The sequence below is a fragment of the Macaca thibetana genome, chromosome 4 (genome assembly GCF_024542745.1).
Source record: "Macaca thibetana thibetana isolate TM-01 chromosome 4, ASM2454274v1, whole genome shotgun sequence".
NCBI classification, from domain to species: domain Eukaryota; kingdom Metazoa; phylum Chordata; class Mammalia; order Primates; family Cercopithecidae; genus Macaca; species Macaca thibetana.
In genome coordinates, this window is record NC_065581.1 from 34,686,633 (window position 1) to 34,711,868 (window position 25,236).

Here is a 25,236-nt window from a genome sequence, read left to right on the forward strand (position 1 = left end):
CAGCAAATCACTCTTGCCCTGGGGACCAGGTTTTCCTTCTGCAAAATGAGGGGGAGTAGACCTCATCATCTCTGATTCCTTCCAGCTTTAGAATCTGTTTCTGTGATGGTGTTGGGGATTGTACAGACCTAGTTTCCTTTGTTTACAAGATGTGGAGACTAAGAAACCCATAGACGGGTAAAGTATTGAGTATCAAGAGCACTCCCTCTGCCTGTTCTGGGATGTACACTGTTACCCATACTTCCAAGGGAGAAAGCGGCCTGGTTAGGGGAGCGGCACCAATGTACAGACACATCATAGCCTGGGACCCAGGGCTGCCCGTGACCATCCCCCAACAGCCCTGCTGCTCCCTTCCCCCTCGCCTCCCTCCAGGGCTGTTGAGAGGAAGAAACGAGATGCTCCATCTCCAGATGCCCTGCTCACAGGAAGGCCCATGCAGATACTCGGGGACTATCCTCTGTTCCCTTCAATATACCTGGTGGGTCTGACCACCAGGACATGGCCCTGCCTTCCAGGGAGTAGACACTGTGCCTACACTGTGCCCCTCTCTTGTGACAAGAGCAGGCGTGGTGCTATAGAGACTTCCCAGGGCTTCCTGCAGGAGCATTCATCACTGGAGGAAGGGCCAGGGCAGTGGCAGGCCAGGGACAGTGGGCCCCTCCATGGAGCACAGAGCAGTGGGCCCCGCAGGAGAGGCAGGCAGGGGCGGAGGTGAGGCGCTCAGGAGCAAGGCAGCGCTGTCTCCACAGCCCGACAAGGGATTTTATGGAATACTTGAGAAAAAATCATCAATGAATATGATGGATGCCCCCAGCAGAGGTGGAGGGGTCCCCGCTTTTGGGTCCAGGAAGCAAAAACCTGGAGTCCTGGCCTGAGCCTGAGCAGAGGACAGTTTTGAACAAGGGGGTCCACAGGGCAAGAGGAGGGTGGGAGTTCTCCCATGCACACGGATCACTGTGCTTGGGAATGTGTGTCCCCACTGATGAGCGTGGGGATGAGTGTGAGACCAAAGGCAGCCCTCTTGGGGTAGGCAGGGGCCAAGGCCCACAGGTGGGGGCTGGGGAGGATGCCTTCTTAACGGGCATGGCCAGACCCCTCCTCCTTCAGAAGACCTGGAAGAAGCAGGTGGGGGAGAAGCAGAGTCACAGAGGCAAGGCAGAGACTTGGAGGCCCGGAGACTCGGGTGGGCGCGGGCAGGGCCCCCAGCCCCACTGCTTTCCCAGCTAGCTGTCTCTAGGAGGCCAGCCCACCCACTGGGCCCCAAAGCCTCAAACCCCGGGTGGCCCTCCCCTCTTACAGCTGCCACAGTTTCTGCAGGGCTGCTTTGTCAGACTCTTAGAACACAAGCAGCAGAACTAGGAAAGCCCTCAGAACGAAGGAGACGCAGGCACCGTAGGACCCCAGGGCCCCTTTCCATTGCACCCATGCTCCATCCTCCCACGTCTCCCAAAGATCAGCCCTCCCCAGTGACCCCTGGAGCCCAGGAAGATCAAGGATCCAGCCTGTTGCCCTGGGCTTGCCTGCTGTGCAGCTCTGCGTGCAGGTCAAGGATCAAGCTGAAGTGAAGGTATGCGCACGCAGGGTTCAAGGGCTTATTATTAGTAACAATAATTCCTACATACGTAAAATCTCACACCAGACATACGCTTTTTACATCATCTTGTGGCAGGCCAGGTTTCACTGACACTGGCCTCCATCACAACTGTTTGAGTACTGACTGAGTGGTTAAATCTTAAACAATGAAAAAGCCAGTGCCCTTATACAAAGGCTGGAATGAAACAAAAAGCCCATCAAGAGTTTTGCCGAGGCCTTTCCTGGGCCTTAAAGCATGACACAGGAATTCTTAACAGGACCCATTTAGGATTAAACAAGTTTTACTGGGGGTCTGAAGAAACTCCCCAGGCCTCCACAGATAAGTTTATTGGGGATCTGAAGGAACTCTCCAAACCTCCGTGATTTAGCAGGAGACAAGACAAGGGTAATCACCCCAGCACCTAAACCCATTTAGATTAAGTCCATTTACTAAGGCTCCAGAAGAAGGCCTTCAGGACTCAGACCTTAGTTACAGATTGAAAGAAGTCAATCACTTATGTCTTTCGATGAATGCACACTTACACATAGACATATAGCTTAGAAGGTATACAAGCTCTGAAAAACTTTGTAATTTTGCGTTGGTCTAGCGATAATTTCCAGGCCTTCTACCTGTAACCGGTTACAGAAATAAAAACTTCCTCCCCAGTTCACCGCATCTCGTTATTGGGCCATGACGAATAGCAGCCCGACCCTCAGTTTGGTCTGGGAACAATCTCACCAGGGCTTGCCATCAACCCAGGGCAATTGACAAGGTAAGTAATTTATCTCCATTTTACAGCCGAGGAGGGTTTGAAGAGGTTAGGAGGCTTGGAGACCACAGCTCCAGTGGTGGGATAGTGGGCAGTGGGCTACAGTTGAGAAACAGGGGGACCGTCGTTGCTCCTCAACCCACTTTTCTCAAGACCTTCGTAGGTCTTTTTTGGCTCCCTGCACACCCAGAACGGGAACACTTAAGAGAAGTGTTGCTTTTCATTTGTTCTTAAGGCACTGCTCTCAGGTACCAGGTAAACCAACCCAGCGATGCCCAGAACCCCTACCATGGGCCACAGACGCGCAGAGCCGCAGCAAGGACAGAGGGAGCCGCGTGGCCCTTCCTGACATTCTTTCATCTGCACACTGTACCATCAACTCGTTTTCTGCACGGAATGAAGATACATCACTCTGCTCCGGAAAACTACATTTAGCATCTCCTTCTTTTTGTGGGGCAGGGAAGTTTTCATCGACAAAGCGTTTGTATTGCAGATGGCTCACCATATGCCACGTTCCTGCACGTTATCACCTTGTAAGCAGATTCTGTCAGGTTTTAGGAGTAAAAGCTTAATTAACAAGTGGTGTGTACAATTATGTACTTAATTATCAACTGCTTTTATTTCTTTGTTGTTTCTTGTTTTCCAAAAGTTTGGTAACAATTACAGGCAACTGTTCCCTAATGCAATTTCTCTCTGCACCTCTTTTTTTGTGTTTGTGTTTTTTTTTTTTTTTTTTGCCATTTGTATGCTGAGAGGGGGCTTTCTCTTTTCTCCCCTCATCCACCACTTAGAACAGACAGATGCAACATGGGCCCACTGATCTAAATCTCTGAGGGGTGGCCCACGTGTGTGTGTGTGTGTGTGTGAGATTTTAAAAGTTTCCTGTGAGGTTGATCTGCAGTTCTGGTTAGAAACACAGACCTGGGCCTCCACGTTGCTGACTGGGCTGTCAGGGGCTCTCATTCTTTCTCCATCTCCCTTTGCTGGCCCACCCCGGAGGCCAGTGGGGTTGGCTGGACTAGGCTGGTGAGGAGGACAGGAGGTGCTGGGGGGCCAAGGGACAGCCTTACAGCATGGTGAGGGCAGAGGCAGCTTTGGGGAGCTGAGCACAGAAAGCAGGAAGAATTGCAATGGAAGCACAAGCAGCAGCAACTTGGAGGGAACTCGCCGGGCTGAAGTCATAGCCGGAATGTGGGACTTAGAACAAAGTGACTGGATTCACTTGAAAGCACTTCTGCTCACATGCATCTGAGTTAAGGAACTTCTAGACGCCTATGCCTCCAGCACAGTTGTCTTTCATACAAATCTGTGCAAGAGGGTGTCCTGTTTTAGGGAACCTCCACAGAGTTGAAAACTCAGTTATCGGCACGTGGTGACAGAAATGGCCCCACAGCTGACAGCGGAGGAGTCTGAACCATCAGGTAGGCCGCCCATCTGTCTTCCCAGAGGGCTGAGGGCTGGTCCTGGGTTTCTCAGCTGGCAGGTGGGGTCCCCTGGGCCCTAGTTCTGAAGCACCCTCCTCACCACACCCACCAGTGTCAGCCGAGGTAGGTACAATACAAGAGGGCTGGGACAAGTGGGTTGGAGGAAGATGCAAGGGCAGAAGAATTGCAGAATCAAGAGATCAGGGCTTCCCTTTCTCCAACTAGAGGAAGAAGCCTGAGGGACACTTCCCTGAAATGAAGACAGACAGAGGCCGGCCCCAGCATCACAGACATGAAGCCCCTGTTGCCTGCATGCTCACCTGGCTCTGTCACACCTCCTCTCTGTGCATCCGTCTCCTTATCTGGCAGTGGCTGGGCGAGCTCATCCAGCTCTGCCAGGCCCACCATCTCCTATTTCTTAGAGAAGAGTCCACTAGACTCCGAAGGGCTGTTGTGCTCTGGGGAAAGAACGGCGGAGGACCCTGTTGGGCCTGTCCTTGCCTTTGTGGTTTACCCAGGGCCTAGAACAGTGCCTGCCATGTGATGAGGGAGCTCAACAGGCGTCTGTCAAATTAATGAAAATGTAATAGACATGCCATTTGCTGCTTTGCCAGGCACATGGCTCCTTCTAAAGATAGCTGCTCTGTCCCACAGGGAGACCCCCAGGTCTCTGTCTGTGCCTGGTTCCAGCTGACCTGAGGGCAGCCCATCAAGGCACGTCAACCTGAGGTGTGGTCTGGGATGAAGAGATGACACAGGGCAAATGGATTCTGCTTCTCAGAAGGTTGATCTGGGAAGTACTCAGAGCATGAGGTGATTAGCATTGGGCATTGAAGCTAAAAAGATCACCAGAAAGAAAAGGAAGAGGTGAGTAACGAATGGCTGAGGCAGCAGCAGCAGTCTGGAGTGGAGAGAGAATCCGGTGCGCCGGGAGGGGACACCCTCTGCTCCAACGTCCGCCTGCCCTCAGCATCCTGCGTTGCTTCCCCTGGCAGGCCCTTCCCTATGCAGAAATCTTTCCCTGCAATCTCAGATACCTTCAGGGCAAGCCCTGGGAAGACAAACTTGAAATGATGGAGGCAGGAGGTGGATGCACCCTCCCACAGCCGGGGTCCAGAAAGCAGCATCTGACCAACTTCAGAAACCAAACAAGAATTTGGGGACACGTGAGGGGATCATTTATCCAAGCTGGGATTTAGGGAAAAGCTCCAAACGTTACTTGAAGGGCCCCAGTAGGAGAATGGACAGTTAATTGCCAGGACAACCTCCCTCACTGCAGGGTAGGGTTGGGATGGGTGGGAAAGTAGGGGAGAAGGTGGTGACAGGTAGGAGTAGAGACTCAGAAAGCCTGAGGAATGAGTGGGCACTCTTGTTCCCATGCACAGGATGAAATGGCATCTTGGCACTTTTGCTGAACAAGGCAACGCTGGGTCTGTCTGACCTGAGGACACTCCATCCCAGCCTGACCCTAACGGAGCAACCCACCTGGTCTTTCACCCGTCAGAGGAAAGCATGTCTTCAAGTACACGGCCAGGGAGGCTGATGGGGCTGGAAAGCAGGAACCACACACCACCTGGGTTTGTGACTAGGAAGGTGAGCTCTTCCGCTGACCCTACACCTGCTTCAGAGGCCCAGATGGCAGGGCCCTCTCCTAAGTGACTTGCAGCTGTAGACACAGATTACACCATCATGCACCATACCCTAATCTATTCCCCCCAGGGAGGGAGGAATCCAGACTGCAAGGCTGAAGGCCACCTTCTCAGAGCAGCACGGGTGGGCCGGGACAGACCCCTCCCCAATCCCCTGCTGGTCACAGCTCAGGGACACATGTAGTACCCTTCCCTTTTCTGTCCAGAGCCATTCCTCAGAACTGCCTTCAGGAGGCCCTGACTGCAGCATGCACATGCAGTGGAGGCTGCCAGTAGGGTAGAGGACAGCTCGAAGGTCAGGATGGGGCAGTCAGTGACAATTTGGGGACTGCTGGAAAAGGCTTGGGACTGTGCCTTCCTTGCAGAAGCAAAGGAGGGAGAGATATGCTCACTTCCAGAGGTGGAGTCCAACTACCAGGACCAGGTTAGGGACCTGCCCACGGGGTCCCGGCTGCTCTCCACGCCGGTGATGGTGGTGTTCTCAGAATGACATCACACAAGTGCTGAAAGTGGGGAGTGGCGGGGAGGGGGGCCCATAACTTGCTTGCTCTCATGGGTGTTTCTCAGTCCTACTCCCCTCCCCAACACCAGAGGGTTGCCCTTCCAGCCTCCCCAGCCACCCAGCCCACCACCCCTGCAGAGCCAGCTTGCCCTCTCTAACCCTCCCTTCTCCTGCCTCTCCCCTAGGTCTGCTGCTACCACCTCTTGGGGGTCCCCACCCTGAGCTCACGGAGCCCCCAGCCCACACCACAGGCTGAGGGAGGCTTGGTTGTCATGGTGACATCCAGGTACCCAGAAAAAAGAAGGGGCTGCTGGGGAGTGGCGCAGTCATCTGTATATCAAAAACAGTTGCTGGCTCTGCTCCTTTCCAGCTATGCACTGACCTCTCTATCCAGGCCTCACTTGGGCCAGAGCCCAGCTTCACGAAGCCTTGCCTGGCCTTGTCAGGCACAATCAATTGCTCCCTCATCTGATCAGTTCTTACATGCGGTCCACGGCAGGCCAGCCACTGCACTATGCTAACTTGAGCTGCGTCTGTTCCCTGGCCAGGGTGGGGTGCTCCCCTGCTGTATACTTTAACGAGCCCGCCCCCACTGCAGCTCTCTGGGAGGGTTCCTGGGCAGACCGCACCTTGGCTGAGCCAATAAGTGGAACGCACCCCTTTCTATCCACTGCTTTGACCCAGATCGAGTATCAGCTCCGGTGAGCTCTTCTCCCAATAATTTTAGTCCTGTTCATCTCTATGATGACACCATTCATGTCCAATAAGCTTCTCTTGCAGATGATGGGCGTGGTGTGGGGTGAGGGCAAGAGGGCCCAAATGGGCTGCTGAAGCCGGGCCTGGGAAGGAGGGGCTGGGGAGCAGGGGGGATATGGGAAATGAGGGCAGGCCGCAGGATAAGGAAGGGGAAGGCTGGCTTCCTGGCCCCTTGCTGGCCAGACACACTGTCCTGGAGCTCTGAGTAGATTTCAACTACACCCACCAGGAATTAAGTGTTCAGAGAAAATGAGCCTGCATGTATTGGGGTTTGGAACAATGTCATGTGAAGAGGCCTCTTTTCAAGGCTGCTGGATCAGGTGACCTTGAGGACATCTCACACGGAGAGGGTGGGGTGCAGTGTGTAAAGGTGTGTCTAATGGATACCAGTGTGTGGAGGAGGGCCCAGTCCATCCCAGGAGGCAGATGTTGGTCAGAAGCGTGAATGGGGGACCCAGCTCCTGGTCGTAGATATGTGCAGGCGTCGGCCGTAGGACTCTGGTGAACAGGAGAGGCAGGTCCAGGTGTATTTAAATTTCATTCTGACTCTGCCTAATTATTTCTCCCAATTGCTCTTGCTTTGAGCCTGGCCCAAGGTTGTCCTTTGATCAACACTGCCATGCCTCCCAACGCTAATCTGCCAGTCATAAGCGTCCCGAGCTTCTCTCGCCCGGATGTTAACCATGAGTCCCCTGGGCTGGCATGTGCAATGGGCCCAGTGGGAGTGCTGCTGGGAGACCTGCCCAAGGGGCGAGCTGAGCCTCTTGGGATAATTCTGACTAAATGATTTTTCACAGAGTTGACTTGAAATGTGATGAATGGGTCCCCAGTGCTCTTAAAGCCTCCAACATCACAGCCACAGAAAAGACTCTGGGAGTGGCCTTGAGTCCAGCTCTGGAGAAAACCAAAGGTTGGAGTCATGAAGTAACTGCTTATCCACTCAGTGACGGCAGAGTTGAAACTAGGACCCAGGCCTTGCCTCCTTCTTCTTCTCATGCCACAAAGATGAGAACATGCATTTCCTGACATGCAATTTGCAAACCTCTTCCCAGGTTATGTGTGTGAATGTACCAGGCTACCAGATGGTGTTTAGTCTGAATTAAGGTGATGTCTCATTGCATTTCACGTCATGACCAAGCAATGTCTTACCACCCCACAAAAAGCCAACTGAGGCTTCCTTGAGTGGAAAGACCACAGTGTTGAGGGCAGGGGCTCTGTGAGCAGGTACCTGGAGCGAGAAGTCAAAACAAGGAAATGTTTCAAGGGAGCAAGGCAAGTTAAATGTCAGGCTTCTGAGCCCAAGCTAAGCCATCATATGCCCTGTGATTTGCACGTATACATCCAGATGGCCTGAAGCAACTGAAGATCCACAAAAGAAGTGAAAATAGCCAGTTCCTGCCTTGACTGATGACATTCCACCATTGTGATTTGTTCCTGCCCCACCCTAACTGATCAGTTGACTTTGTGACAATACACCCTCCCCACCCTTGAGAAGGTACTTTGTAATATCCTCCCCTACCCTTAAGAAGGTACTTTGTAATATTCTCCCCACCCTTGAGAATGTACTTTGTAAGATCCACCCCCTGCCCACAAAAAATTGCTCCTAACTCCACCACCTATTCCAAACGTAGAAGAACTAATGATAATCCCACCACCCTTTTGCTGACTCTTTTCGGACTCTGCCCGCCTGCACCCAGGTGATTAAAAAGCTTTACTGCTCACACAAAGCCTGTTTGGTGGTCTCTTCATGGGAGGCGCGTGACATTGAAGACAAGGAAGCTGCCCTCTTTTGTGTGCCCTACTCTCCCCTACCCACAGCCTGAATCTGCCTTTGGTTAAATGCCTGTTGGGATTTTGCAAAAATGAGAGATTGCCAGGATCACCCCAAATTCCACGGAGTGGAGGATAGGCGGGAGCTCCAGCAGTGAGAGTGTGGCAATGGAACTGCTTTGTCGAGCTGAGACAAGCATGTCTCTTCTGGACAGCAGATGGGCCCTCTTTGTGAGCCTGTCGCTGCCGACCTGTCTGGGCCCCTGTAAAAAGTAAAGTAGAGGTTCCTCTTCAAACACTTTCCTCCCTGTCTAATTAGGAATAAATAGTAACTTCTCTTAGAAGCAAAATTTATTCAAAGACCTGTGCTAACATTCTTAAATATCTGCTAGCCGTAATAAAGAAATCAACGTATTTTATGTTCTTAGCTCCCACAGTTTAGCCTAAATATTTGCCCTGGGTTGCTTATACTGGTCCAAGCAAGCATTAGGTCATGGCCTGTTCCTCTTCCTTATTTGAAGGTGTTTTTACCTTTCTCAGCATTCCACAAGTTCTCCTTTGTTCTCCTCTACCTTTGTTCTCCTCTACCTTTGTTCCTTTGTTCTCCTCTACCTTTGCCTCTTTTAAAAAGTTCTAAGTTGCTAGCCAATCTGGACAAATACAGAATGTGAGGTCCCGTTCCAGCCAATGGAAACTGAACACAGCAGTAGGGTGGACACGTCAGGTTATGAATGACCCTGTCTCCTTTGTTTGGTGTACTTTTGTGGCAAAACTGCTGGCGAGTGTACCCTTTCTGCAGGAAGGAAAAATGGCCTTGATAAATAAGTTTATGTTCAAGTGCTATTTCTTTTTTTCTTTTCTTTTTTTTTTTTGAGACGGAGTCTCACTCTGTCGCCCAGGCTGGAGTGCAGTGGCTGGATCTCAGCTCACTGCAAGCTCCGCCTCCCGGGTTTACGCCATTCTCCTGCCTCAGCCTCCTGAGTAGCTGGGACTACAGGCACCCGCCACCTCGCCCGGCTAGTTTTTTGTATTTTTTAGTAGAGACGGGGTTTCACCGTGTTAGCCAGGATGGTCTCGATCTCCTGACCTCGTGATCCGCCCGTCTCGGCCTCCCAAAGTGCTGGGAATACAGGCTTGAGCCACCGCACCCGGCCTCAAGTGCTATTTCTTTACGGCACCGGAGAACAAGCATTTCAAACAATTCAGATGCTAAGGGGAGAACTATGCTCTCAGATCACAGTCAGCTAAAAACCTCACAGGTCCTCAGGTAGTGGCAACAAGGCATCCTAGCTCACATTGATTCCTTTGGCAGTTGACAGGTTTTAATACACATTCCCACGTTATTTTGAGTCTCTTAACCATGGATGAAGAGTAAGGAGAAAAAAGCTTCCCTAGGCAGGTAGGAAGACTGATCCGCATCCACTCAAAAGTGAAGTGGAGTAAAACGATTCCAGGCCAATCCGTCTCCATGCCACACGAGGCCCCGTGCCCCAGGGCATCCATGGGAGGCCACAGCTGTTGATCATAGTTCTCTCTTTTGCCCCCTTTTGTCTTTACAAGCAATCATTTCCCTGTTTCCCATCAACATCTCCGTCCCAGGTACCCTTCCCCACCCTAGGCCAGACTTGAGGCTGCTGTCCCTGGCACCCCCTGCAGAGCCTGCCCCTCTGGCCCCCCAACTGAGCAGTGAGCGTGTTCAGCAGAAATGTTCCTCAGCTAGCAGAGATCAATACATCAATAGAAACGTCAGCTTGAACATAAACAGAGGGAGGTTGAGGGGAACAGGGGCAGGGGATAAATGGACTCTGCAAGAAAAAAGCCAGACAGCCCCATCGGGATCCGTGCTCCTGGGAGCCTCTCAACTGCATTGTTAAAGAAGGGAGAGAGACTCATTACTTCAGGCCCTGCTAATTAAGAATCACCATCATGGGAGGCTGAGGCAGGAGAATTGCTTGAACCCAGGAGGCAGAGGTTGCAATGAGCCGAGATTGCACCACTGCACTCCAGCTAGTGTGACAGAGTGAGACTCCATCTCAAAAAAAAATTTTTTTTAATTTGAAAAAAAGACCCTCCCTCAGATTGGCCTAGGCTGAGTTCTGCCTTCATTCTAGGACTGACGAGCTGGCTCAACTGAAGGCAGACTTTTCTATGTTGGCCTTACAGGAACACTGTGGGTGGGATTCCTAGCCATTCCTTTCTTGGTGCTCCCTAAGTACTGGGAGTGGGAGCCCCTGAGCCAAGCATGGTGCCTTTGAGCCACAAGCACCCACAAGTGCCCAAGGAACTGCCGTGGCTGAACTCTGAGCAGCTTAGATATGCAGCAGCCAACTAGTGAAGAAGCGGAAGTGTAACTTGGATTCCAGTGAAGAATGAAAGGCCCCTAAGCAAGGGCAGCAGTCCAACTATCCATGTCGAGACAAGTGATGGGAACTAACTCTGGCTTCAGTCAGCCTCAGTAAACCTCCAAAGGCATCCGTTCTGGAGGGCCATCAGCCTGGCGCCCACAGCCAGCGTGGGAGCACCTGAATGAGGTCTCCTTTGCAGAACTTTGGGGAGGGGGGTGGAGAGGAATGCTTAGCAGGATGCCAGCACCCTCTGGCAGGGGCTCCACGATGCTCAGTTCTGGACTCTGGGTCACAGAAACTTCTATCCTTTCCTTTAGCGAATCTGGGAGAATACGCCCAGACCAAGAAGTAACAGTTTGCAGGTGTTTTTTTGTGTGTGTTTTTTGTGTTTGTTTTTTTTTTTGAGACAGAGTCTCGCTCTGTAGCCCAGGTTGGAGTGCAATGGCATGATTTCAGCTCACTGCAACCTCTGCCACCTGGGTTCAAGTGATTCTCCTGCTTCAGCCTCCTGAGTAGCTGGGATTACAGGCATGCGCCACCACGCCCAGCTAATTTTTGTATTTTTAGTAGAGACAGGGTTTTGCCATATTGGCCAGGCTGGTCTCGAACTCCTGACCTCAGGTGATCTCTCCGCCTCAGCCTCCTAAAATGTTAGGATTACAGGCATGAGCCACCGCGCCCGGCCAGCAGTTTCCCAGTTTCTATGGCACAGCTCCTCTGAAGAGGTGCAGATCATCAGGTCTGGGTGGATTCTCTGTCACACATTCTTTGATAGTGTTTTTTAAAAGGAATTGGAGGGAGCAGACAGACCTGCTTAGCATTGTTAGGGTTTGTTCATCATGGCAGGTCTTTTCCAAAGAGGCCACCACATTGCTGATTTTCATTCCTCTGGGAAGTTCTCCAGAGTCCAAATTCTTGCGTCGATTACTTCAAACTCAATTGTTTTATATCTGTTACTTCACTTGCGTCAAACCACTCAAGGAATAGTGGCATTGTTAGGGCCAGGAGGTGTTGTAGAGCAAGAGAGAGGAAGGAGAAGCAGTTTTTGGAGACTGGCTGGGTGGGGTTGGACACCCAAGAGTTCAGAATTTGGGCATTTGGGGAGCAAGGGAAGGCCATCCTCTAAGATCCTGGTGGTGGCATCCATGTCTCTGAAAACTCACTTTTGAACATCTGTGCTCTAGCTTAACAAAGAATTCTCCTCTCAAGTATCAAGTGACCCAAGGGATACTCCGGGTTAAATAAAAGGAACAGCCAAGGGAATCTGCCCTAAGAAGAATCTGGGGTTCTTGGGGGCAGATTAGGAAATTAACACCAAAGAGAGGCTTAGGGCAGCTGCTGCCCAGCCTTGTAACCAGAAGTGGTCTTCTGGGTCTTGAGGTCTTCAGACCTGTAAGTCAGTGTCCAGTGAGCAGCCTCAATTAGGGACCATGGCTCTCAGGCCCTCTGCTGAGAATGCCTGAGGTTTTTGCTGACACCTGTTCTTGAAAAGCAATGGAGATCAGGACAGTTTGAGCTTCAGGTAGATGAGCAGAGAGCAGCACAGGGCTCTGAGCTGGGTAGCCTCCTCCTTCCTCTGAGGAATCATGGGGAGAGGATGAGTGAAAAAGAAAGGATGTCTGTGGGGGTAGGGAGTGGGCTTGGGAATATTCAGGATCAGTGACCCTCGGGTCCTCCACCTTGGCCTGATTTGGAGTTGCATTTGCTTTCCCTGAGTTTCAGGCTTGCACACAGGGAGGAGTATGTGAACATGCAAGCCCTGATGTGCTGAGGACACGATGGCAGTTGCAGACCTGGGGACTCGCCATAAATAGCCCCAAGATGGATAGTGGCTGGGATGGGCCTGTTGGTGACCTCCTTGCTCAGCCAATGATAAGTTATAGCACCCTATAACTCAGGGACACTTGATTTATTTACCAGGTCCTTCCATACCCATTATCTCATTGGAGCTTTCCAAGGGTGCTATAAAATGGACAAGTAGAGGTGACTGGATCTCAAGAGAGGTGACTTCTCTGGGGACACATGATGAGTCAATTGTAGGACCGGCACTGGACTCCACCCCAGAGCTCGCAGCTCTGACCCTCTTCCCTCTTACTCCACAGAGGGACAGTCCCACAGGAAGACCCCCAGGTCAACCCAAGGAAGAGCCACACGAATATGAGGGTGTCCAGAGCCGCTCTGCTTCCAGGCACCTCCCTCCTCATTCAGGCACCTTCTAAACCCAGCTTGGAAGGATGTGGTGGGAGCTCTCTCACCAGTTGCTACATGCCCTCACTTTTGAACTTTGTAAACTGGGAGCTTGAGGGGGCACACCACCCACCCTGCACAGAACGAGAGGTCGAGAAGTCTGGGCCGCTAGGAACAATTCACACCTGCCAGTAAGGGGGGGAAGAGGCTGGCTTAGCCCTTTGGGATACCTGGCCAGGCCTTGTGGAGACCCAGCTGGGCTCCTCAGAGCAGGGACAGCCCATGGGCTCCACAAACTTCAGTGACTCATGGGTGACCACCCTGATAGGGCCAGGGAGAGGCAGAGAGGTAGCCTGCTCTAATCACTGCCTGAAGGCTCTGACATCAGAGAGGTTTGCTGGCCTCCCTCTCAAGTTGGCCCGCTCCGCCTTGAGGGTCCTTAGGCTCTCTGTGGGTGCCCTTTGTCCCACACCTGGGCTCCAGCCTTTGGGGCTTCCTGGATGGGAGGAGTGTAGAAGCAGGGGAACAGCCTACACTTATGTCTTAAATTTTAAAGTCTTCTGCTCCTAGCAAGGCTCATGGGGTGGGTTTGAGAAAGACTTTGATCTTGAAATAGGTTGTCCTGAGTCCAGGTCTGGGGTTTGTCAGGTCTTGGGTCTTTGATTTGCTGTGAGTGATTTTCAGTACCCTTATATCTTCATAAAAGGCCCCTCCCAAAATCAGCCGGGTGTGGTGGCACACACCTGTAGTCCCAGCTACTTAAGAGGCTGAGACAGGGGAATTGCTTGAACCTGGGAGGCGGAAGTTGCAGTGAGCCAAGATGGCACCACTGCACTCCAGCCTGATGACAAAGCAAGCCTCCGTCTCTTAAAAAAAATAAAAGCCCCTCCTAGAATTTCTGTAAGGATCAAATGAGATAATGGGTGGGAATGTGCCTCACCATCTTCATGGTGTTGCACAATGGAAATGAATTTTATCGTAAGGGTTTTGAGGCCCTGTGGGCAGGTGCTTTGGCAGAGGAGAACCAGTGAAGCAAGGGCTGCCAAGACAGCCTTACTTTCTCACCTTGATGTGGGGGACAGAGGGCTTTCCAAATTTGAGGGGCTGCCAGGCTGGACAGGGAAATGCTCAGCATGGTTAAAGATCCACAGAGTAGAGGGAAATGAACCTTCACTGGCTGCTCAGCTTCCCAGGCCTTTTTACTGCTCATCATAAATTACCATCCTGTTTTATTTTCGTTTTATAGCCTCTTCCAGGCTGTTTCTGGCGATTCACTCTCTGCTCTGGGCCAACTATGTTAGAAATGGTTTCCTGGTCTTTCTCTTTCTCTGTCGACACCTCAGACGGCTGGCGACTGGCCCGGCAGCTGGGGGGCTTCCATAAGCAGCCGTTGGATGAGGAAACATCAGAGCTGACAGCTGAAAGTTGACAGAAAAGAATCAAGATGCGTAGTGTCTGCCCTCTAGCAGCTTCCACCAGTGCAGGAAGGGAACCGGACAACTCACATTTGCACGGGCTTGCAGACCCAGCTTCTGAAGAGGAGCCACTACTTCCTGGGACCTGCAGCTCCAATTCAGGCAGCTCTCAGGAGGCGATGACAAGTTCTTCAGCGTAGTTGGCTCTCTCTCGTTGCAGTTGATCCAACCTTTCAGTATTTAGAAGTGTTAGGGAGACCTCCAAGATCCTTTCCATTGTCAACATCTTGTGGTTCTGCCATTGTGAGAAGGAAGGGCCCTGCCTGGGGGTCGGGAGGCTCTCGTTCTAGTCCCAGTTCTACTACCAGTGAGTGGCTCTCTGGGCAAGTCCCTTCCTCTCGCCAGGCATCAGTTTCTTCTTCTGTAAAGTCAAAAGGCCAAAGCAGGTCACCCAAATGCCTTCTGGTGTTGCCATTCTACAAGCGGTTACCTCATCTGCACAAAACATGCAAGTACTTGTTTGCACACTGACAGATTCCCACAACAAATTAACATCCTGTCAAGCGTCACACACAACAGTCCTGTTTTTAATGAAATGCTCGTTTTTCACATGAAAGCAATGGGTTAGGGAAGATTTGAATGATGTTTGTGAGCCTTTGATATAACATTTTTATTGAGGTTTTGTGTGTGTCCCAGTTGAGGAGAAAGCAACATAATGGCAAAGTGGTCTCTCCTGTCATTATTCTAATAGAAGAGAATTTTTGTTCAACACAATTTTTGGTGTGAATTGTCAATTACCATTCTCCCAGATCTGTTCAACCAGCATGACCCTGGTTGTGGCCCGTTTTGTGGACACAAGGAGGTAAAAGATAAAGAAGCATGTGCTGAGTTTGTGATGAATAGAAGGACACAGGTGGGGACTGGCCTTACAGCACTCACAGTGGCTGAGTTGGGGGTCTGCAGGGAGGGAAAGGGGTCTGCCTTTGCCATGCCAAATATAAGATTGTGGCAGGCCACCTACTCAAAAATATTGTGAAAAGAGTAATGCAGGATGCGGGGCTCGAAGAGAGACAGGGTTGGCATCATTCACGCTGGAAGGTATTGGGGTGAAGGCAGAAGAGGGGGAGGGGGATGCAGGATGAGGTGAGGGTCATCCCTCTCTGGGCCTCACTTTCCTGATCTGTAAAATAAGGAGTTTGGACTAGACAGGTTCTCTGTTTCACCCATCTAGCTGGCTCAGCATGGAGAGCAGGGAAGAGGCAGGGAAGGGAAGTGGAGACCCAGGATGCATCAGAATGGGAGATCCTGGCTTGACGGCACCCCAGAAAGCTTGGCGAGCACCCCCAAAGATAGGGATTGAGGCGCAATCTGCTCTCAAACTTGAGAAACTGATTGATACTGAAACACTGCTCTCTAGGGTTTACTTATAAAAAGTGACTCCCCACCCTGCCCCCCGAGAAAGGTGCAACTTCCAGGGTGAGTCACAGAGCCGGTGAGGATCCTATACACTCCGGGGTGTGACACCACAGACCAGCAAATGCCAGTATAATTCTTCTCGGGGCAATGTTAAAAGTCTGTTCAACTACATCCAAATTCCCATTTCAAGTGTAGGCTCCAAAATCGCATACCAATATGTAACCCCTATGGCTCCAACCCCCGGAAGAAATACACAAAATTCATAATTGTGCATGTGTGTGCGTGTTTAACATCAGTGGACACTAAGAAACAATAGGCTTTTCATTACCTTCCTTTTTTTTGTTTGTTTGTTTTTGTTTTTATTCTTTAAAAGGATTATATGCCAGAGAGGGCAATGGTAGAAAGCAGAAGAGGAGATTTGGAACAAGAAGATGGTGGGAGACATTTTACAATTTATCAAGATATGAGTGCAGTTCCCTCTTTTTAAATGCCCAAAGCGCCCTACATTGAGCTTCTTAAATTAGGAAGTAATGTTCTTAATGGTTACCCTGAGGCAAGGCTATATCTAGAAGAGCAATTTTTAATCATTACTGTAAAATTATCCTGCTCAGGTGATTCCAGTGATTCGAGCCAGGAGTTTGAACGACCCCAGATGTGCAGCTTCTAGACAGCACATCTGAGGTGGGGTGGCGGGGCCAGGAGAAAGATGGGGCTTATGTTTCAGAAGAGGCCTGCCTTGGCAAAGCCTAGCCCCAGGAACATGTCTTTACTCAGCCCCAACTTAGGAGGTGGGTCCCCTGTTGCTGTGCCGAGGGCTGGTTGCCTGAGTGCTGCCCATACCCCACTGTAAACTTATGGAAAAGTCTGATTCTGCTATTTAGACTTCCTCCCCTTTCAGCAACCTACCTCGACTGAGCCCTTCTGGGTTTTGGCAGAGAATAATCTATTATAATCAAAAACACTGTATGACGAATAATACCGTCTTTCATCTGTGTAGCACCTCATCCATTCCCAAAATGCATATACATTTTATTAGACAAAGTTAATTCTAGATAAAATAAGTAGCTCACTAACTCAGTAAGTCCCATTTCCTGACAATTCTGGAAGAAAAGTTCGGCTCCCTTAGCTAGTGGAGGGTCTGAGAGAATCCCTTTAAAATGACTGGATAAAAGAATAAACTGAGATCTGGAAGAATGAACTTGCAAATATACCATTTAATGTAAATGAAATGTTTTAAATAAAATTCAACTTAGTGTGCCAGGCACCGAGCCTGCTATAAGGAATAGAAAATAAAACAGTCCCAGTTCCTGAGGGGCACATGGTCTAGTTGGGGTAGGGGGGTGGTGGTTGGACTATACGCAAATTCACTCAACACAAACCAGAGATTAAACTAAACCAACACTCCATTGTGACTCACCTACCCACTGGTCCAGACCCACTAATTCTTTCCCTGTACCTCACAGCACCCAGACCTCTGTGCGAAACCCCCTGGTTCCTGAGTTTCTCTGTTGCACATGGCTTGCCCCCCATGAAATCCACAGGGTCTTGCACTTAAAGTCCCAGACCACCCTAGTCTCTGCCTACCCTCCTCCAACCCACCACTCCTTTGTACGGCAGGCCCCAAGGATTCAGTCTTTCTCGTTTTCTTTGGGACAGATCTGGGCTCCCCTCCTGGCCCCTGCTTCCTTGCTGTTTTAATGGTTTTAACTGCAGAAAAATTAAAGAGTCAACCAAAGTAGAAACATCTAGAAATGACAAGATGCCACTCTTCAAAGCTTCCGCAGATTCTGGTCTCTAGTTTAGAGCTTCTGATTTCCTTCTGGCAGCACCGCTGGAGTGGGGACCTCTGTTTTTCATATGAAGTGGGTGGCTGGCCAAAAAAGCAAGCCTGCCCCTATGGGGAAGCCTTCCTGCCCGCCCTTCCCTGCAGGAGACTGGCCCAGGGCTTCGAGGGGAATCACGGTGAACTACAAGTGCTCCCTGCTTTCTGATGCCCTCCTGGTGGGGCCAAGGCCCTCCCTGCTGTCGGGGCCTTGACACCCCTACTCTCCCAAGCCTGGTGATCCAGTCCTGATGCTTGGTTAGCCCTCGACAGCGCTGCTGCCCCTTCCCTTGAGGACTAAGTTCTGATTTTTTTTGTCTTGCCCAGATTCCTATCTAAGAGGTCTGGGAGTCATGCCCTACCAACCATACATTCTCATCAGGTGGGTTTTATTTGACCCCGTATATATCGTGACTTACTTTCCAATCCGACTGTGGCATAGCAAGGAAGAAAATCAAAATGTTTTACCCCAAAATACATTTCCTTGCCATACCTCGAAATTGTCCTGCAAAGTCTCTTGTGGAAAAATCCACATTCTATAAGAAACCTTTCCTTTCCCCTTTGTTTTCCTTCCTTCCTTCCCAGATCCAGGAGATAAATCAACTAAGAGCCAGGTACCCTTTTAGGTCCGAAAAGAAACATTTTACAACCCGCTCTCTCTCTGAAGTCTGCTATCTGAGAGATTCCTCTGCACAATAAAACTTGGTTCTCACAATTCTGTACCTTAACCTGAACATTCCTTTCCATTAATCCCAGGTCTCCAGATAAACCCAACCAATTGTCAATTAGAAAATGTTTAAATTTACCTATAGCCTGGAAGCCCCACTTTGAGTTGTCTCACCTTTCTGAACCAAACCAATGTATTTTTTAAATGTCTTTGAGTCTCATGCCTTCCTAAAATATATAACACTGAGCTGTACCCCGATCACCTTGAACACATGTTCTCAGGGTCTCCTGAGGGCTGTGTCACGGGCCATGGTCACTCATATTTGGCTCAGAATAAATCTCTTCAAATATTTTACAGAGTTTGACTCTATTAGTCAACACCCTTTAATCACCAAGGCTTCCAAGCACACCCCCATTTGGGAACCATGCCATAGTGGGGCCCAGACCCTGTCTTCAGGTGATCTGAATTAACGCTTCTGAGAAAGCAATTTGGGAGAGTGAATTTCCCCCCTCGAATCTAAGCCTTTCTTCTCTGGCTCCCTGGCTGAGGCCAAAGTATAGCCCAGACCTGCTTCCAGATCTGTCCTCCTCCTGCAGTCCCTCCAGCCACTCCGCCATTCCGCCAGGGCCAAGCTGTGCTTCTTCCAGCCTGATACCCCTCTACCAGTCTATCTTCTGCGGTGAGCCACCCTCTCCTAACTGTCCCAGGCCCAGGGCAGAGTTCACCACCTTGTTTTCTCTGTCAACAGCTCCTCCTTTGTACAATCACAATGCACATCTGTGTTTTAAACCTAAGGCCGTCTAACTTTTGCTCTATTTCCAACCACTAATTAAAAATGGACTCCTCCTCTCTTCTTCCCTCTTTCTTAGTATATTCCCTTAGAGTTTATCATGATGATCTGTGAGAATAATTGTCATAGATGGCTTTGGGGGACCATTTCTGCATGTAGATGGACTGGGGCTGTCAATGAAACCTGGATGGTTATAAGCTTTCTATTTTAATGAATTTATGCAAGTACAAATGTATCGCTTCAGAGCCACCTTTTGTTTGCCTCAAGAAATAGCCAATTTATGTTACATTTTTAAAAAGGTCTTCCACTATTTAAAATGAATGATTTGGGATGGGGGAGGGTGTGAGTGTGGCAGAGATTGGTTGTGGCCACCTTCAGCTTATTAATTTTCACTTCTTGCAGGTTCCTAGGGGGGCATCTGTTAAAGACTGAGAGGACATTGCTTTTCAAAACCTCCTCTCTTTTTACCGCTCTGCTCATCTCCTCAGCTTGGGACCTGAGAGGGCAAGGGCAGAGTAGGAGGGGACGTCCCCAAGGGGTGGCGGACAGGCTGGTAGTCCAGGACAGTCTGGAATGGAATAGAATATGAAGAGAAATGCAGCCCACCCACTCCTTCGGGGAGAGGAGAGTGCTGGTGGAGAAGCTCGAGCCTGAATTTTTCTTGAGGAAGCTAAGAAGATCCTTTGGCTTCAAGGCAGATGGAACCTGGATGGTTTAGGGGAAGAATGGGACTTGACAGCGGTGCTCAAAGCTTCTGGGAAGGGCTTTTATCTAATTGACAGAAGTGAAAATAGTAGACCTTGGCTCCTCTCTGCTCCCATCTCTCTCCTGCCCAAAGTCCTTGGCCAGGCACTGTTCGTTCCTTCCAGGCCAAAGACTTGGGAAAGTAATTTCTGCAGGCCCCCTCCAGAGCTGTTTCCAACCCCACAGACAATCTGGTGGGTGAAGAAACCTGAATTAGCTGAGACTTTCCACAGTAGCCCTCAATCACTTCTCTTCAGCTCAGTTCCAGACCCTTTACAAAGTGCGTGAAGGCACCATTCCCCAAAGCGCAGAAAGGAGGCGCACCCTGCCAGCAGGACAGGACATGTGAAATCAGGCACGTCTCGGGAAATCCTCTAAGGTGGTCCTCGCCCCTGGCCTAGAAGTCTAGGGAGGCGGAGGTCCCCATACATCCACCCCGGGGGGGTACCTCAGGAACAGAGTAACCGCCCCGCCGGGCCGGCTGGTGGAGTGGGGCCGTTCCTAACGGCTGCCTCCGTCCTGCCTCGAGGTCTAGGGAAGGGGTCTTGGCCACCTCCTCCCGCAGCCTCCCAAATCAAGATGGACTCTCAGGAGACTACACCCTGCGTCTGCAGAACCTCAGAATACAGAACCACCAGGGGTTCCTGGCTCATGGCCCTGGGAGGATTGCTGTTGGGAGATGGGAAGGAATCTAGGGAGGCCGAGGCCCTCAACAACCACCCGGGGACCTCAGAGCAGAGTCCTGCCCCCGCGGGCTTGACAGGGGCAGCCTGGCGCGGGGCGGGGAGAGAGGCCGGGGCGGGGCCGGGGCGAGGGGGCGGGGCCGGGGCGTTGAAGGCCACCAGGTCCCTCCCCACGTGCCCGCTGTCCGCGCGCTGCGGCCTGGCCTCGGAGTAACTGCTCTTCTTAAAGGCTGCCTCCGTCCTGCCGCGCGGCCTTTAGGGGGCTGGGGCTGGCAGAACCATAACTCCCTCTCTGAGGGTGAAAAAGGGCCTTGATTGCCAGAAGGGCCCTCGAATGGGGACGCGGGATGAAGCGGGGCCGGGGGCAGCGGGGGCGCTTTCCTGGAGGCTGGGAAACCTGGAGGGAGGCCCCCCAAAACCTCTTGGTTCGCCGACCCCTTAGTCCCAGAGGGATAGGAGGTGGGCTGTGCCTCAGCAGGGTCGCAGGCATTGCAGGGGCATCACGATAGTCAGAGCATGTTGGCATGGAGGCCGCTCAGCCCAGGGAGGCAGGATTCAGGCCCCAAGTGGAAGGCATGCAGTCGTGCCCGCCTAGAGGCGTTAATAGTGTGCCACAGTTTGGGGGTGAGGATCTGACAACTTCATACCTTTTTGAGTTGCCTTTTCAAGTCTGTAGGATCAACCCACAGCTTGGTTCCTGTGAAGTGAGCTTGCTGTGACTGCTTCTTCAGTCACAGCTGTGGTCATCTTGAGGAGGTGCCTTGGGGTCTGTGGCAAGAGGCAAAAAGGAGAATGTGTGATACTCAAAATGCGCTAAAGCGTGCTCTTACAGAGCAGAAGTCAGTGGCTGCTCACCAGACAGGGGCCTTGGGGTTGAGAAAGGCAAAAAAATGGATGTGCTTCTATCAGCTTCTATACAACACCAACGAACTCCGGTTGGGGGCAGGTGCCAGCCAGGGCTATTAAATAATAATAGGAGAGGCTGCCATAGGATGAAAGGATGGGGGAGGGTGGGGAGGGGAAGAGGAAGGGGACATGCTCCAAGAAGCTACCCAGCACCAGCAGTCTCATTAGCTCTTTGCTATCAGTCCTCAACTACATTTGGGGGACAGTTGCTGACCAGGAGATCTGTTTGTCAGCGAAGGTGTAGGGAAGAGGGGAAGTTTGGGGGCTTAACTGGCTCCCTACTAAGATACCCAGAGAAATGCCTTCATTCACAGAATAAACCAGAGGAAAATTTGAGTCTGAGCCTGAGTTCCAAAGGTTCTGGGTACCAGGGCTTGAATCCAGCAGCGTGACTATTCGTGCCTCCGTGTTTTCATCCTGAAACCTGGAAAGTAGTTCTTTCCATTGCGATATTCTCTAGCTAGAACCCAGAGAGGATAAGAAACTGCCTCATGGTAGACTCCCAGGGGAGAAAGTACAAGTAGGAGATGGCCTCAGAGCAGGGACTTCCAGCCTCCCATCCTCTGGTGGTCTGGGAGGATCACAGGATGTCAAGGCCTTGCTCCTGTGGCCTTGATTCGGATTAGCTGTGGTTCAAGACTGCCTGTGTGGCACATGTGGATACGTGCAAGGTCGCCGAGGCAGCGCTGTGCCCTTTAACATTCATCTGCTTTCCCAACCCAAAGGCAGACTCCCTGAAGGGTAGGGAATGCCTCATTCCCCACTGGGCCCTCCTGCAGCTCCTGGCATGGAACTGACACATAGTTGGCACTGGCAATGCACATACTTACTAGATCTTAAAGAAGGCCAGAACCAGAACCAGAGGCACATAAATAAGATCTGTATCAGCAGTGGGGTAGAGAAAGGGTGGGAAACTAAGTGAAATCTAGGAATGCATCCAAGGAATTAGATCAATTTGAGCTTTAACTACTGGAGAATGGCGCCTGAGCAGGCCCCATTTGTTCCCACTTATAGCTAATTGTATATACCTTCGAGGAATGTAAGAGCCAGCAGGAAATTCCCCTCCTCCTGAACCACAAAGGATTTCTAGGTGGGCAGTGATTGTCTATGGGCCATGGCGTAAGACCCTCCCAACCCCCCACAACCAAAGTATCTTCTTGCTCCCTAAAAAAAATGTGTGGAGACTACATATTCTTGCCTGTCTAGTCAGCCTTGGTTAATTTTGTAAAGTAAAGGGACCCTGAGCCTGCCTGCCCGGCCCAGAGTTTAGAGTTGAAAGGGAAACATCTTTGAGGTGGAAACCAAGTGCATGGATCAAATGGTCCTGATGGTGCATAGAGCCTTAGGTTTGGAAAGAAGTGAAGGGCCTGCCGCCTTGCTGGGGACTTGAGCCTCTCAGCCACTGGTGCTCTCTGGAGTTGCCCCCTCCCCAGGGACAATGGCCCTTGTTGGCCTCCAAGCCCCCTCCTTCCCTGGATGCTGTGCTGTTCTCTGCTTGGTCTTGTTTCATTGGCTGTGGCAGAATCTTTGGTCCCAACAAGGCCCAGGAAACAGAGCCTAGCAAGGACCTGAGGCAACTGGGTGCCCCAAGACCACAGGAACTCATGTGTGCTGTGAGGGCTTTAAGAACTTTGAAGTGGGGAGTCTCCGACATGGATCAGGGCTGTGGGTGCGGATGTTGTCAATAAGCCACACGCAAAGGTTGGGTCAATGTGACTGCTTCTCAGACCCTCTTCGGAGGCAGACTCTCCCTCACCTGCCTGACCAAATTCCTTCTGGGCAGAAGGACCTAGGAAGCTTTCCCTGGCCCATGTGGCACAGGCCCAGGCCCAGGCCCCCACTCAGACAATGGACCCTTTCTTTGCCCACTGAAAGAGGTACCCAAAAGATGAGCTCTGTTACAAGCAGAACAGACAAGGAACAGTGGGATTAGGGCTCCAAAAACCCTCCAGAACTATCAGAAAATTCTGGACAGCGGTCCCTGATGGCATCTGTGTTAGGGTGGGAACAAGAGCCCTTCTCACAGGCACCTCTGCAGGTGGGGTTGAGACTGTCAAATACCGGCCGAGGCCAAGGGAGACTCTGTCATGTCTGAGGCCATAGGCATGTTTTCTTCTGGACTTCAGCGAGAGGCAGAGCCCCCAGCCCCAAGGAGTCACCTCAGCTCTGCCTGGGAAGAAGCGAGGGAAGCCCATTCCTCCTCGTGAGTTGGCCTCTGGGGAGGCAAAGTCAAGTGTGTGATGGTTCCTTACCTGTGCAGGGAAAATGGAACTTGGGAGTCAGTTGTCTGAAGGCATCACTCCTTGTATGACTCCTGCAAGCCCAAGCTACCTGTTCCTGCACAGAAACCCTCCCTGGCCTCATTCTGTGGGTAGCAAACCCACATATTCAGTTACTGCTGTTTTCCTCCTTCCTTGGATACTTGTCTCTAATAAATATTTTCAGTGGGACCCGCAGACAAACCCTAGCCCCAAACATAAGATGGCTATGTCAAAAGGGGCTCCTGGGACAGTGATACTCCAGGAGGCGTCAGGCAAAAACAAAAGTGAGCCTCTTGGCCACCTCCTCCCTCAGCCTTCTGCGTAAAGATGGACTTGAAGGAGGAGACCACATCCTGCAACTACAGAACCTCACCATACGGAACCACTAGGGGCTCCTCGTCCAACGCCCTGGGTGAAATTGATGTTGGGAAGATGAGATTAGTAGTGAGGCCCATCACCCCGCCATGACTCACCTTCTTCTGCCCCCATACCTGTCCTTCAGACCATATCCTTGCTGAGGCAGAGCCATTGAGTTCAGGGAGCACCTGTGGGCAGATGAAATTGGGCTGTGGTGGGTGTGGGAATCCCTGTGGACTTCCAAAAGCACTTCGGTTTCTGCCCTGCCTGGCGTGGTTCCAGAACCCCGGGTGGTGGCGAGGTGGGAGCTGGCAGAGGGCAGGGAAGAAGTTCCAGGATCAGAGCTCACCTTTCCCTTCTTCACCCTGATCAGGCAGAAAAACATGAGGGTGCAGGCCTGGCCGTCTCCTACACTGCACATTCTTGTGGAGAGTGAGGCCTTTGCCTGTTCGGATTTGCTGCCCTGTGTGTTTCAAGCTGACCCACACTTCACAGGCTGCTTCGAAGCCCTCCCTACCCACCCAGTGAGAAACACCCCTGGGGAGAGGCAGAAATGGGCCTTTTAGTCTTGCAGCCTTTGTTTGTTTAAAATGTCAGGCTGACTTCTTCTCAGTCCCAGAAATATTTTACTGGCATGGCTTCAGCAAACGTGACTCAAAGCCTAGAAGGACATGGCCAGATCTCACTGAGTGACCGTTTAGTCCAACCTAAGGACTGATGTTAGAAGGAAAGATTCTTTCTCCAGGTCAAATTAGACTTACGCAGATCAAATTAGAATACCAAGGGAAGGAGGCACTTTGGCCAGGATGGGGAGGGGCTAAAGAGCAGGCAACAAGCCTGGGGCGAGCTGGAAATATGTGCAACACAGGCTTGTAGGAGCTCAGGCTTCCAGTGGTGGGGAAATCTCCAATTGGGTGGGTAGTAAAGACTTAAACCTGTTAAAATAAATTGATTAGCAAAAGATCTCTGCTCAGTGCTCTTTAAATTCTAACATCTGTTCCCAGTAAATAATTAACATAGCAGATATTAATTAGGAGGCTTAAAAGGAGGAGATGGCAGCTTAAAACATGCACTAAGATGCCTCTTTGCCTAAGAAATGCACACGCAAACCCACACCCAGGTGTTAAGGAAAAAGTGCTGATGGTGCTGCTTCCTCCTTCTGTCCCTTGTCCCAGGCTGCACACCTGGTCCTACCCCTGT

At 51.1% G+C, this 25,236-nt stretch overlaps 1 protein-coding gene across 25 annotated transcripts in view; it reads right to left on the reverse strand.

Annotated features, from left to right (window-relative positions):
• Positions 1–25,236, reverse strand: part of LOC126952767 (ubiquinol-cytochrome-c reductase complex assembly factor 2) — a 317,841-nt gene that overhangs the window by 169,223 nt on the left and 123,382 nt on the right. Inside the window, exon 1 of one of the 25 annotated variants that reach the window (XM_050787738.1) lies at positions 24,162–24,166. The exons of 20 other annotated variants lie outside the window; for them this stretch is intronic. The gene's annotated coding sequence lies outside the window, so the exon portion shown is untranslated. Of the gene's footprint in view, positions 1–353; positions 358–9,922; positions 9,929–18,703; positions 18,708–22,552; positions 22,559–24,161; positions 24,167–25,236 lie in introns of those variants that run through there. 4 more of the 25 variants (XM_050787723.1, XM_050787762.1, XM_050787721.1 and 1 more) reach the window with 4 other exon arrangements.